General features: G+C 35.2%; 1 long non-coding RNA gene across 1 annotated transcript; it reads left to right on the forward strand.

Annotated features, from left to right (window-relative positions):
• The first annotated feature begins 91 nt into the window (after nt 1–91).
• Nucleotides 92–1,501, forward strand: LOC107878020. Its single transcript, XR_001676685.2, has 3 exons — nt 92–613; nt 713–849; nt 963–1,501. It is a non-coding gene; the product is annotated as an uncharacterized LOC107878020 (long non-coding RNA).
• The last annotated feature ends 14,491 nt before the right edge of the window (nt 1,502–15,992 follow it).

A 15,992-nucleotide genomic window follows, 5' to 3' on the forward strand; every position in this document is an offset into this window, starting at 1 on the left:
AAAAAGTGTTTAAAATATTATTTTTTAATGTGTTCAAGGGTTGAGATGACAAATATGTAAGTAGAAGTGTCCAACTTATAAAATGGATATAGTACAAGGGTCCACTGAACCATTTTATCTTTTTTATATGGATATATATAAGTCGGAATCAAGTATAGTTACCGAATTATCATATTATAAAATATTGAAACCGAATTTAAAAATACCGAATCATACTAAACTAATTTGATATGATAATGGTGTTGTTCTATCGAAAATCAAAATTACCATATCCAATTTTAAAATATCATACCACACCATGCTCACCCCGAGCTTTCTATTTTCCCTAATTATTCTAAAAGAGAAAACGATTGTCACGTTCTAGGGTTCGGTGGCTGATCATATTTTGACAGTTTACATAGAGAAGGATTTCAAATCTTCAAAGATGATAAGAATCTGAAAAAAGGTGACATGATCTCAATAGGACTAGAGAAAGGAATCGAAAATTGAAGAATTTCCATTGCTGTTTTGTCAACAAAATATGTTTCTCCTCATTGGTGTCAACAAAAATCAATGCCTCTAGGGTTCTTCTGAAAAAAATCAATCTAGGGTTCTTTTTTGGAGTGATGATCAGGTTAAAAGTGATGTTTTCCCCTACCTTTTAGAATCCTAACTTTACAGTTCTTTCTTATCCCATTTCTTTAAAAAGCTTTCTTTCTCCTAAATTTTGTAGCAATGTTGGAAGGTTCAATCAATTCACTTGAAACTCAGAATTCGAGAAGATGCTATTTTGGATTCAATGCTCTAAATTTGATGGCTTGGACTGATTTGAATGTTGGGAGAAGATTCCATAAATGTCCCAGGCCTAAAGTAAGACATAAATTAATTTTTATTTTGATGTTTATGTACTATCATCTTGCCCGAAATGATTTATTTGCTTGTTAATAAATATTGTGACGGTTGAATTTGTACATTATATGTAGGTTAATTCATGTGGATATTGGGAATGGCAAGACAAACAACAGCTACCACTAAGAGCGGTAGCTGTCGGTAGCTGTCATATTGGAGCTAATAGGTAAATTGGATAATATGAAAGTTGAAAGAAACAAATTGAAAAGCATAGTAGATGGAATGGAAGGGGTGAAAGGGATGATTTGACGGAAACAATTGAAGAATTGAATTTTGTTAATCTCCAAAAAGCTTCTGAGATTAGACTTGTACGGGAGAAGGTTGAGGAATGAAGTTATATTAGCCCAAGAAGCTGGCAAAGTTCTAATTTTGGAGAAGAAAATTAAGAAGGTAAAAATTGTCATTTTCATGTCATGTGCTTTGTTCTGTGTGCGTTTTAGGAATCACGAAGTGAAGTTCGTATCTAAGCTAGGACAACCTATGTTGAAGTGAATCTATTTTGTTGGTTGTAATGAAGTAGAAGTGTTTGTATTATGTTAATGAAAATGAAGTTGAAGTGTTTGTAATGAAGTGAATGACTTATGTTGTTAATGAAGTTGAGGTTGGAATTTTACTTCTGCTCCATTGGTCTAATGCACATGGAAAATGATCAAAGCACCTCCTTCATAAGTTCTCTTAATGTTGAGAGTGCAGGTGGTAGGGTGCTTTTGTGAAGGTGAGAGTTTGATTTTGAAAATTTCAGAGAGTGCAATTATTGCCATAAGTTATAAGTATATCCTATCCAAAAGAGTGATCTGCTGAAACGGGTTAAATTCTGCAGTCAAATGAAAAAAAAGCACCATCTCTACCAAAAAAATCTATGATTCTTTATTTAAGAGCCCGAATTACACAAACTACAATTGCTAATGGTGAACCATATCCTCAGGAATTAGGATATATCTCACCAATCTACAACAAGAGTCTTATGCGCAACTGAATTCAAGTTCAACAGTCGCCCTTTTCTGAATCAAGAACCAGGAGAATACCCAAAGTTGATGAAGAAAAATGCATACCGCGCACTAACCCTCCATATCCGATCTTAATTTAATATCACAACAGCAAGATTGAATCCCAAAGTGTTATTGTTTCCTGCAATGAGAAAAAAGATACTGGTACAAGATTGATCTTGCCACATTGATACTAAAAAACACAAAAAATGAGAGCCAATAAAAATGTGTATAGTTGGCAGGCGATAAACTGGTTTAAGCAGGAAAATTGTATACAACATGTAAGTTGTAACCATCTTCTATTTTATGTTGTATTTTGCATGATAGACATACTGTAGGATACTATAATTGTTGAAATATGCAGAAACTGATAATCAACACATGAAACTTAGGTAGGATAATTAACGTCAGAATTATTATACCTTATACCTTACACTAAACGACTGCTTAATGTAGGATATAATTAACAAAATGAAAGCGGTGACTATATTAGGAGCACATATGATTAGTGCCCCTTCCTCGATGTGAAAGCACTCTTTGCTCACTCTTAACTGCCATAATATATGATGCAAAGCAAACGTACCTTGGTGGAACATGAATATGGATGGATAGTGCAAAGCAAACTCTGGAATAACTTGGTCAACCACAATAATCGAGGAAAGTTTCCTTTGGCGACTTGATGACGTTCATATCACTGTCGGGAATTGACATTTTATTAGGAACTTTCGTTAAGAGTTGGAACAGAGAAAAGCTAGTAGCTGAAGTAGTCTGGTGTAAGTTTTAATTTTTAGAAGCCCAATCAATAACTTAGTATATTGATTTTATCGGAGGGCCATCCCTATGTATCCTTAAATTTGGATTGATCATTAGAATCTGATGTATTCTTGTTTATGCATGTAAAATGCAATTCTCTGCTATCCATGGTAATAAAGATGTGTGTTTTGTTAGAAAGAAGATAGATTTCATTAGCGAAGAACCTTCTATGGTGCTGATTTCATGTTGTACTCGATTGTTTTCCAAGAGAACTTGGTGATTCTTATATCATATTGGACAGAGACCGTTTTCGTTGAAGCATTATCTGAGGATTCATATAAATAATCCCAACGTATCTTAGAATTAAGGCTTTTTGCTGTAGCATTGTTCAAGGATTACTACCTTATAATTTCTTGCAAAAAGATTTACCAACAGATCTCATTTAGCATTCAGAGTTAAAAGACAATATCTTAATCATTCAGATATGAACAAATGAGGCCTAAGACATTACTGCCACTTGACCATTATAGGTTAACTCACTTTGCTATTAAGAAAAGCATAGCATCAACCGGAAGGACTAGTTAATCTATACAAGAAGAAAAATCTATGCGAAAATTAAGACATTACTGTCACTTAACCATTATCGGATATCACACTTTGCTATTAAGGAAAGATAGAATCAACCAAAAGTACTAGTTAAAACTATACAACAAGGAAAATTTGTGCGAACATAGTAATACTTAAGCCCCAAGACTACAAGCATCTCAACTTCCTAACACCACAAAGAACACATGGTTTTTTTGACACAAATGTAAATAGCAAGTACTAGAGTAACACCAGAACAAGAAGTATGTCTCTACCAACAAAGTCCAACAAGTGGGAATTTGCTTTCAAAAACAAATCTACTCCAACAGTGAATTACAGAATAAGCAAATCTCAGAGAAACACAGGCTAATTCTCACACGACTAGCAACACACATATCTTCAACATACAAGAGACAAATCAGCTAGAAAATAGACTAATTATAAGCGACAAAACACAAATCTACTCCCAAATTTTCATATATGTTTGACACAATGCATTTGTGCAAAATGAATAGTCCTAATACCTCCACACAAATAAAGAATTTTTTGATGGTACTCCTGCTTTCATAATAAGAATGCATTTTCTGCATTCACTGAATAAACCAATAAAGCCACCAAAACAGTAAGAAGATATATGTAAAACAGTCACCAAAACAGTACAAAAGCTAGACACTAATGCTTCACCAAACTTCATAACTTAATACCAACTCCAAGCCAAGCCAAAATAAAAGTATTAATTGTGGGTCATTTCTCAAATTTAGTCAAAATAAACACAAATGCACTTTACTGTTTTGCATCAACCTTGATCAAAAATAAAATAAAAGCATTCAATGCCTAGCACTAGTCACAACATAATAAATTTGGATTCTCCTATTAGCCTTTTTAGCCTTCAACTTTTCCAGCTTCTTCTCTCTTGCATTTTCCAACTGATCGCTAGTGACAAATTTTTTCCCTTTCCAAGTAAGCTTAGAGGGTGAATAAAGAAAATTTATAGGCTCACTAACTCCAACAATATCACCTCTAAAACCTATTAATCTGCTCTTAAAAGCAGATGAAATTTTAGAAGTTTGCCTTACCAATAGCCTTGTGTCTTCATGAATAATTCGAGGCCTTAAATCTGGATCATTTTCAGTCTCATTGGCAGGACCAAATGGTTTATAGTGTTGGTCCTCTCCTTTCTTGTGATGGTTGAGGGGCTGAATTATCAATGTCATACACATTATCTTGAGCTTATTCCTCTTCAGTTTTGCCCTTCTTCTCTTCAATCCTACCCCTTGTTCATCTTCAGCAAAATGAATTAAAATGCATAAAATTAGTTCATATAAATATTCATAAAATTATTCATTTGTATATATATATATATAAAAGTTATAGTTATTCCCTTGCATTATATGTTATTGAACCACACTTACTATAAGTTATTCTAATTCCCTTTCTTGAGTGAGCCCATTCTCTTACTCTTTTACTTGCTGCATCTTTTTCTCTTGTTCTTTTGGTCTTTGGTCTTACAACTATTTTCACAAAATCTAGTGGATCCATTGCCATGTTCTAGAAAAATCTTCCAAAATTTTCACCTCTTGTAGGCTACAACTTGGCCCTATATGTCTTCAAGTAAGTTTTTTTTATTGTACCACAAACTTATCTCTTTTTACATAAGATCAGGTTTTATTTTGTTATACTCCAAAGCCTTGATGGCATAAGGGCATGCAATTTCATTCAACTTCCAAGACCTACAAGTGCATTTCATCTCCACAAAGTTCTCTATGTGCCTATCTTCACCTTCAGATAGTTCATAACCGATATTACCATTGAAGTTAATAGTGCAAATTGAGCTATCCTCTTAATAATTCCATGCACTTAGGACTGAAATTTTTTCTTTCATTTACTTACCTCAATTTCCTTTTCTTTTAATCTATTCATTATCATGACTCTTATTTCTTTAAGCATTTTCAAGATTGACTTGCCCCATGGTTCCAATATCCATGTGTTGAAGGACTTAGTAAAGTCATTATCAACCATCTGATTTTTGCAAACAATGTCCATATATTCCCTGCACCATCTTACTGGATTGAATTTTAACAAGTCTTTGGCAGTTTTTTTTTATAATGTTCCAAGTGCACTCAACTAGTCCTTGAAATCTTATTCATAAGTACTCCAAGCATCCCACCAAAGCAGTTTCTTCATCTCTCCTGACTTAATCTTCTTCATCGATTTGGCCTCAACATGCCTAAAACAATACTTGTAAATCGTGAAAAGTGAATGGTTAGCCAAAAAATACAAAGAGAAAAATAATTACAGCTTCTTAAAGTACCTATGGTGGGCTAAATAAAGGACATTTTTCACTACAGCTACCAATCCTTGATCATGTGAAACAAATAAATATTAGTTACATAAAAAGCATAAGTGGACAGATTCAAATAAACATAAATTTATAAAGTGAAATTTACCTTTTACATGTCAAACATAAAGGTGACACTTTCACCATTTTTCAGATTCAATGACTTCTCTAATAGTTGTAGAAACCATGTTGTAATGGCCCTCCAAGTAAATTATATATTCATGCTAATTTTTGCCTTATAGAGATTTTCTATAGCTACCCAAGTCATTTATGACTTGCTGAAACTGTCAGAGCGATTATCGGGTAGTTCGTTTGGTATTTAGAGCCAATTCTTTATTTTGAAGTATTTGCTAGTTCAAATTGGCTACTGTGCAAAAACTTCAATAAAATGACCTCGTATTCCAATTCTCAATGTTCTAACAGCTTTGAAATGTTGATTTTAGACTAGGAGGATCCTTGGTTTGAGTCCTGAGGCTTCCAAGCTCATTTTGGGCAATTGGTTGGAAATTAAGAAAATATGTGGGACCTATTTTTCATCAAAATGACCTTGGAAGAAAATTTTAACTGCGCCATTGAGTCTGAAATGACAAATTTGATAAGGTAACATAGTTTTTTTGTGTATATGAGATTTTTGATGAATCTCGAGGGGTTAGCAGAGACTTGAAAAAATTCTAAGTCTCAGCTAGTGTCTGGTATATCGCGTACACGATCAGCCGGTCTCTTAAGCTACCTTTCTTAGCCCACTGTTATTGCATAACAAGGTGTGTGTCGCATAAACAAACCCCACTTAAGCAATACCAGTGTCACTTACGTGACTTATGCAAAGACAACGGGTGTCACTTAAGCGACACTTGGTCGCTTAAAAGACTCGATGTCCACTTAAGCGACATTAGTGGGCTTGAGACGGGTATAAGTACCTTACTTAACCCAATTTTTACCATTTTTCACTCATTCTCTAGAATTGTGAACCCTTAAAAGTGGGAAAACTAGGGAGAATCAATTGTGAGTTATTACGGAGCTTGGGTATTATTAATTTATGCATTTCTTCTTTAAATTTGTGGTAAGATTCCCTTAATTTCTTGATAGAATTCATTATTTTTTTCTAAAATCCCTAGGATCTTGCTGGCTTGATTGTAGCACCATTAGAGATCGAAATTCATTCATTTTTTAGGATAAATGTTTCTTGAGCATAGAGAGACATTACGTTGATTTCGAAAGTGCGATTTCACAAATGGGCCCCATATGATATTTTTATATAATTTTGAACCTGAAGCACAATAATGCAATATGGATATCATTATTCTTGTTCAGAAAAGTAAATTTTGATTTTGATAGCGTGGCACCTAGCAGAATCTTTATAGGAAGGGATATCGATGCTATAATAGATTCTTCGGGCTTTTCTTCAGTATCTAGGTAGGCTAGGTTTAGACTCCTCATAGATTGAACTATTTCATAGTATGATTATGATATTATGCTAGATAAAGAAATATGATTTAGGTGTTGGAGGTATAATTGATAATATTTGGATTAGTTGGACTATTTAGGCTATCTTGAAACTGTAACTAGGCATAATTGACTTAGTTGCTCATGTTTTAGGATAAATTACTAGCTTAGGGCTAGTTATGGCTTAATTAACATCTAGAAATAAGTTTAGATACCTTAACCTAGTTTGGGGTAGAATTTGCCTAAACTGGATTTCATAAATTAGAAGTGGGCCCCTCCAGTTCTCCTTAGGACAAGACTTGTGTTAGATTTTTAGACTTATTTACACGTAGTATACCCTTATTAATGCTTATTTTGGTACTTTGGATAAATTAGATGCTTATTGACTGCGCTAGTTTGATAGTTGAGAGTTAGTAGTAATTTTTAATAAGTTTCGATGGATAATTATTGTGTATTAGTGATATAGCTTATGATTATGGCTTATTTATATGGCCTATTGATATAGTTAAGTAATATAAGAGTTTGGATTCGAGTTCGACAATTAGTGATGTTAATGATATATGAGTTTAGGTTCAAGTCTGACATATGATGATAATGTTGATAATATGAGTTTCGGTTCAAGTCCGCTGAATGATGGTAATGATAATGGTACTATTGAGTTTCGATTCAAGTCTGGCATTTTGGAAGTTATTTATGACATGATATAGTTCGGGTAGGTTCTTCGTTATGGCATGATAACTTAGTAATTTGTGGTTATTGTGTTATTACTTTTCTTGATTATACCCTCCTGGCTTATGGGGGCCTCCGTTGGGTTATTTACTTTTTCGTACTTACTGGCTTATGATGGCCAATCTTGTAGTTATAGTTGTGTAATCCTTGCGTTACTATTTGGTATGTATTTATTTATTCATGTATAATAGTGTTGGAGCTTATTTCCAGGTTTTCCCTTATACGTTGACTTAGTTTATTTTATATTGTATCTCGTCGCATTTATAGTATGATTTAGCTAAGTTGGACAAAAATGTTGTAATGACCCTTTCGATCATTTCTCATATTTTTGTGTATCTTCATCGTTTGAGCTTATCCAAAGCTACCCCAAGTCATTTATAACTTGTTGGGACTGACTATTTGATTAACAGACAGTTCGTTTGGTTTTTAGAACCAATTCCTTGTTTGGAAGTCTTTGTTGGTTCCAAATGGCAACCAGGTGAAAAAATTAATAAAACAATCTCATATGCAAATTCTGACTGCGCTTGCAACTCTAAAATATTACTTTTTGTCTAGGTAAACCTTTGGTTTAGGTCTCAATGCACCTAAACTCATTTTAACCTATTGGTTAGAAAGTTGAAAATTTAGAAATATGGGGTGGGACCTATATTTGGTCTAAACGACCTTGGATTAAAAATTCAACTTCACCAATGTGTTCAAAATATCAATTTAGTATGGTTACATATTTTATTTACAAAAATCAGATTCCAAATAAATCTCGAGGCATCGTTGCAAACTTGGAAAAAATTCTAAGTTGCTGGTACTGGTGCTATGGAGATCGCGCATGGATCACCATGATCGTGCCATGGTGATCGTAAAAAGGCCCATGGAAAATACGGCATGGCGGTCATAGTCTGCATGATAACGATCGTGTCATCTCCTTATCAGGGGGAGAGGGGGGAGGGGTCTATAAATAGACCCCAATGTTGCGAATTTTGGGATTTTCTCTTCATCCTTGAGAACTAAAAACCCTAAGTGGGTATAATGACTCAAAATTGAGTCTTATGGGTGACTTGGAAGCTTGCTAAACATCTTTTATCATGATTATCATCTGAATTAAGGTAATATTTCGTCACTTTATTGATGAATTTTTGGTTTTTGGCCCAAAACCCCAAATTCACTTAGGGATTGATTTTATCCCAAAGATTTCTTGGTTTACACCTATTTTGATGGTTTTGGTTCCATGATCTTGATATCATGTTGGGTTGGCCTCCAAATATACTTTTCGTATGTGGGACTCTCTTGGAGTTTTTGGTGTTGTTTTTGAATCCAAAGCACAATGGTGCAATATGGGTATCATTATTCTTGTATTGATGAGTACATTGTGATTTCGATAGTGTGATGGCATTTTGGGATTGTAAAATAAAGACGAAATTTTGGTGAACGATTTAAGGATTTACGATTTATCTTTGAGGTAGGATTTTGTCTACTCTTCTTTGAAAGATGATGTTGATGTATATTGTATGTGAATGTGAATGTTAAGTTTGATTATGGGTAGAATGACTAAGTATTGAATATTGAATGGGTTTTAAATGAGGGTTTTGACCCGTAAGTTGAAATACTTAATATCCTTTTTAAGTCCTATTGCCTTCTCCCCATATTGAACTAATTTGTAGCATGGATATGATATGATTCTAAGCTTAGGATGTGGTTTAAAAATTGAAATCATGGTTAGCACGACTAACCTTGGTTGGGTTAGTCTAGTAATCTTAAAATCATAATTTGAGTAGAGTTGACTTAAATGCCCATGTTTCTAAATGAACTCCTATCTTAGGATTGGTTATAGCTTACTTGATATCTAGAAGTTGAACTAGATACCTTAGCCTAGTTAAAGATTAAAATTGCCTTAACATGGAATTTGAGGATTAGAAGTGGTTTCTTTTGGCCTACTTTAGGCCAAGACTTGTGTTAGCCTTTGTGGACTTAGTTGCGGATGTTAGGCCTTGTTGAGACTATTGAGCCTTTATAATAAGTTTCCTTTGTGGCTTGGTCCATTGTGATGACTTTCCCCATATTATGATTAATGGCCTTAGAGATATTATTTCCTCTTAGATATGATAATTGGCCGATATAGATGACATGTCTCATAGTTATGAGATATGCCTTATTGATGCATTATGCTTCCTATATGTGAGATAATTATAGATTTTCTTCATAGATTATATAGATGTTATGCCTAGTTATGAGATGATTTATATATACATGATTATCTATATGAGTTTCAGATATGTATATAGGCCTAAGGCTGTAATTTCGATGTTATGATTATTCTAGAAATATTATTGGGCCAAGGGCCATGTTATGATATTGGTTGGACATCTAGGAAGTAATTATCCTTGTAATTGTATGGTTGTAGTATATATATATATGTATGTATGTTCATACACATCTCTTCGGTATGGACGGAGGAAGATATTGTATAATGTTTATGATTCCAATGTTTGAATACTGGTGATGACATGCATAGATTTGGTACATTTATGATTGTTGCATTGATGGTTGATACAATTTCGATTAGATTATAATATTATTATGGTTGCCACTAACTAAGGGTTAAATCTCACTTTCTACCTTAATAATTGATTTTTTCATTATAATAAATGCCAATCATTAATGAATAACTTATAGGTAAAGAGGTTGATAATGATATTTTAAAGACTTGACCGAGATAAAATTAGGTCTATGATTTGATACTACTAATAACTCCGATCGTGAAAGATTCTGATCCTTTATACACTTCATAGTGATTTAGTCCCGAAGATCATTCCAGGCAATGTACTTATGATGATGATGTGATGATACCCGACAATGCCAGAGGATATCATGATGATGTGATGATGCTCGATAAGATCGGAGGATATCATGATAAAGTGATAATACCCGACAAGCCTAGAGGATGTTACGATGATGATATTGATACCCGGTAAAACTGAAGAATGATTATGATGATGGTTATGATGATGATGATGGTTATGGTATTGTGAATTCTTTTGCATTCATACTTGCATGAGCATTGCCTATCATCAATATATGCATATGTCTATCAGCTGGTATGGGATGGCTGCATAGATATGGGTAATGACTATGCCTTATGTTATTATATACCGATTGAACCTTCTGATCCTGGGGCGGTTAGGATACACAGTCTCGGTTAGGTATTTGGTTTTTTGGAATAGTCGATTACTCATATTATTATTGACATTGTTATTATCATTATTATGGCTAGTTTATGGCAGATTTGTCATTTATTTGGTATCGAGACTTGAGGTATGATTCTGATATGTTTATCTATGATTATATTATTATGCATGACCATCTGATGAATAGGAATATAAAACAGAACCCTGAGTATTCTAGCACTAGCTCTTACTATGATTATGAGGTTTTAATTAGCTAGTTTGATGATCTAGGTTGTACTTTAAGTAGACCTCGGGTATATACTTATATAAATATATATACATACCTAGTTATATGTAGCTATAGTGTTACCGTATATCCTTTCTTTCATTGATTAAGATTGTATATTCATTTCTTGGCCTTGTATTCTTATATATATGTCTTTCTTCCACTTTTACTTTGTATATTAGCCAGTGATATACAGTATAGTGTTGAGATTTTCGAGTATGGCTAAAATAGGATAGTTCATCCTTTATACTTTTATAGCCTTATTATGTTAGCCTCTTAGATCTGAATAGGATAGGTTTCCTTACTACCTCATTGGCTATTTTATGTGGTTGCTGAATACGTGGGTGTAGTTTCCGTTCTATTTGTGTATTATATATATCTGCTTTATCTTTGGAGCTCAGTTAGTAGTTGCCTACTAAGTACCATTTGTTTGGTACTCACACTACACTTCTGCAGCCTATAGATCATAGTACATGTTATTGTCGTTGATTGTGCATCATGCGGAGTAGCTATGGTTTGGATACTTAGAGTGACCTCGTGATATTCAGAGTATTACTTGTCTATCTCTTATATATGAGACTAGTCTCTATGTTGTATTAGGAGATAATTTATATTTATGTATTCAGTTGAACTTCACTTTGTACTCTTATATTATCAGCAACTCTTATACAGAAAGCACCAGGTTTTGGGATTATATTATGTAATCTCTTCTTTATTTCATCTATTTTAAAATTCTTTTCTTTATGTATTTGGTAGTATATTACTAGGTATTTCAAACTACGAGTTTGGCTTGCCTGCTGGTAGGTTATAGTAGGCGCCATCATGACTAAAGAAATTGAATCATGACAGATGACTATTGAATAATCATGGTTTTGGTACTCATACTAGACTTTTGTACTTTTGGAACAGATCCGAGTACTAGTAGATACTGTTGATTCAATGATCGTGCTGAGTTTATTTCTGAGATAGGTTGAGTTCTCAGAGTCAGAGTTCACCTTTTTCCTTCTATTTATCCATGTCTAGTCTTTTATTTTTGAGACATTATATTTGACTATTCATTACTTAAAGTTCAGTTGTAGTAGCTCTTGTACCGGCATTACTAAGTCTTGGGATGGTTGTTGCTCTTTTATCTATCTATTAGACTATTATGACAATTTATTGCTGATTTAACTCTTTAAATGTTGATTTTTCAAATTTTAGGCTAGTTTCACCAAGTTGGCCCATTATTTATAGCTCCGAGCAATGGTTTGATTTACCTACTAGCATGTTAAGTAGGTGTCATTATGTCTAGTAAATTGGGTTGTAACAAATTGGTATCAGAGCTTAGGTTTCACCAATATTGTTGGTACAAGAGCAAGTATCTAGCAGAGTCCCGCTGATCGAAATGATAATGTTTATTTCTTATCTTCGATAGGTTATATGACATTCTTAAGAATTCTTAACTTCTTTTACTTATTTCATGCTAAGAGTCTGAGTTAGTTTCTAAAGCATGCCTTTGGTTTCAGTCTTTCATAGATGGCTAGGACATATGCTCCCGCTACACAAAATGAGAGTCCTAAGACTAAGCCAAGTGATACCATCACTATTCATACATGATCTAGAGGTCATGGATAACCTCGGGATGTGTCCCCATATAGGGATAGGATAGGGAGCCTTCACCAGAGCCTATTCCTTCTCCCGGACCAGAGATTTTTTTCCCCAGGAAGTGGTAGGCCAGGGACCAACCCAGGATCCACCAGGGTTTATTTCTTCTTCAGTGCTCATGGATGCTTTGGTTCAACTTTTGGGATTGGTTGGTGGTGCACTATCTTATGGTGCATAGTCTATAGGTCATACAAGTACTGAAGCGGGGGCACAACCTGTAGCTGGGACTCCTAGAGTTGAGGTCCCTCCTACTCCGATGGTTGGCCTACCGATAGTGGTTTGACCAAAGGTTTCCCAACCTATTATTTCTATTAAGGAGTAAAAGATATTGGGTAGGTTCTTGAGATTGGCTCCGCCAAGGTATTTTGGTACACCTGTAGAGGATGCATATTAGTTGTTGATTTTTTATGAGGATAGGCTTCATAATTTAGGCCTATTTGGGACTCGTGGTGTGGATTACACTACTTTTTAGTTTTACTTGGAAGCTTGACATCGGTGGAGAGGTCATCTTGATTCCAGGTTAGCTGGATCTCTCCATTGACATGGATTCAGTTCTCTAAGATCTTCTTGGAGAAGTATATGACTCGCGGTCTTAGGGATCATTTGAGAGATCAGTTCTTAAGGTTGTAGCATGGCTCCATAACTATTGTGGAGTATGGGGCTCAATTTAATGAGTTGTCTAGGCATGCTACTTATACTCTGACTATTGAGTATGAGAGAGTTTGTAACTTTGTTCAGGGATTGAAACTTCCTTTTTTTATGTATACACAGAGTTTGGTTGTTTTGGGTAGGTCTTTTATTGAGTTTTGATCATGCTCAGGTTATGAAGGAGATGCATCACGAGGCCCAATGGGGCAGCGATAAGAGGTCGCATTATCAGGGTAGTTTCAGTAGGAGCCATAATGGTTCACAGTTCAGAGATAGTGATTCTCAGGGTACGTACCCTCTACGTCAGTCGTATCAGTATAAGGTTAGTTTAGTAGGTGCATTCAGGCCGCTCTTTGGATTATCAATGGAGGCTAGTCTAGTTTCAGTAATCATTCATTCCAAGGTTGTGGTCAGTCTTTAAGTGGTTCATTTCTAGTTATTTTAGTAATGGTGGTTATTTTGGGTTAGTCGAATCATCCAATTTTAGTACTGCGTCTGGGGCATATTATGGTTGTGGAGCATTTAGTTATTTCTCAAGAGATTTCCCTAGCCTGGAGCGGTGGTTCCTTCATTTCAGAGTATTCCGCTAAATTCGAGCAGTTTTACCCCCAGCTAGAGGTGGTGTTCATGGTAGTAGGGGTGATCTCCAGGGTACTTGTGGAGGTCTTCAGGCATATAGTACAAGAGATCTATTAAGAGCCTAGCTAGGTGGCAGGCGTGACCTGTGGTATGTAGTACCTTCTAAACCCGAGGATGAGTCTTTAGATGTTATTATTATAGGTATGATCTTGGTGTACTGTCAGTCGGGGTTTGCTTTAATTATTTCGGGATCAACTTATTCTTATATGTCTGCTTATTATGCCCCACGGTTAGAGTTATCTTGGGATTCATAATCTATGCCATTATGTGTATCTACTCTCATGGGTGATTCCTTAATAGTGGATCTGGTTTTCAGATCATGTGTTGTGACTGTTCACGAGCTTGATACTCATGTTGAACTTATTATATCATACATAGTGGATATTGATGTGATTCTAGGCATGTACTGGTTAGGCCATTATCATGAAGTCCTAAATTACTTTACCAAGACAATTGTTACCTTTGCTATGCTCGGTGTACCCCCGGTCGTGTGGCAGGGAGCGGTTAGCTGCGAGCCAGTAGGGATTATTTCTTATATTTTTTATAAGAGGCTTATTTTGAGGGGTTGTGGTCTTATCTCGCTTATATTTATGATGTTAGTATGGAGAGTTCGTCGCTTGACTCTGTTCGTACAGTTTGTGATTTTCCTGATGTTTTTCCTACCGATCTACTTGAACTTTCTCCTAAGCATGATATTGATTTTGTTATTGATCTTGAGTCAGACACCCAACCTATTTCAATGGAACCTTACCATATGGCTCTTGTCGATCTTAAGGAGCTAAGTTCTCAGCTTTAGGATCTTTTTGATAAGAGTTTCATTTGATTGAGTGTTTCTCCTTGGAGAGCTTCTGTGTTGTTTATGAAGTATAACGATGGTTCCATACATATGTGTATTTATTATAGGTAGCTTAATGATGGTTCCATGCGTATGTGTATTGATTATAGGCAACTTATTAAGGTGATGATGAAGAACCGGTATTCCATGCCTCACATTGATGATTTATTTGACCAGTTTCAGGGAGCAGTGGTGTTCCTTAAGATTGATTCTAGTTGTGGTTACCATTAGATGAGGATTTGGAATGAGGATATCCTAAAGACAACCTTTAGGACTCGTTATGGTCATTATGAGTTCCTAGTGATGTCTTTTTGGTTGACTAATGCCCCAGCAGCGTTTATGGATTTGATGAACCGTGTGTCCATGCCTTATTTGAATTCTTTTGTTATTGTGTTTATCAACGATATCCTTGTGTATTTGATGGGCAGAGAGGAGCACATGCAGTAGTTGAGGATTGTGCTCCAAACTTTGAAAGATCATATATTTTTTTCCAAATTCTGTAAGTGTGAGTTTTGGCTCTAGTCAGTGATATTCCTTGGGCATGTGGTGTCTAAGGATGGGATATGGTAGACCCAATAAATATTGAGGCTATACATGATTAAGATAGGTCTATATCTCTATCTGAGGTTTTTAGCTTCATTGTTTGGTCGGTTACTATAGGCGGTTCATTGAGAGTTTTGCTACTACTGCAGCGTCGATGACCTGATTGACTCGGAAGGAGGTTCCTTTCCGATGGTCCGAGGAGTGTGAGTCGAACTTTGGAAAGCTCAAGAGATTTCTTACTTTATCTCCTATTTTGGGTCTTCTTGTTGAGAGTGAGGGATTCAACGTGTATTGTGATGATTCTAGTGTTGATTTGGTTGTGTATTGATGCAGCAGGGTCTTATTATTGCTTATGCATTGAGACAGCTGAAGGTGCATGAGCGCAACTACCTCACTCATGATTTGGAGTTGGCGGCGATAGTTTTTGCGCTTAAGATTTGGAGACATTATCTTTATGGTGTGCATTGTGAGATGTGAGATCTTCATCGATCATTGTAGTCTTCACCATCTTATGAAC

The sequence above is a fragment of the Capsicum annuum genome, chromosome 1 (genome assembly GCF_002878395.1).
Source record: "Capsicum annuum cultivar UCD-10X-F1 chromosome 1, UCD10Xv1.1, whole genome shotgun sequence".
Lineage (NCBI taxonomy): Eukaryota > Viridiplantae > Streptophyta > Magnoliopsida > Solanales > Solanaceae > Capsicum > Capsicum annuum.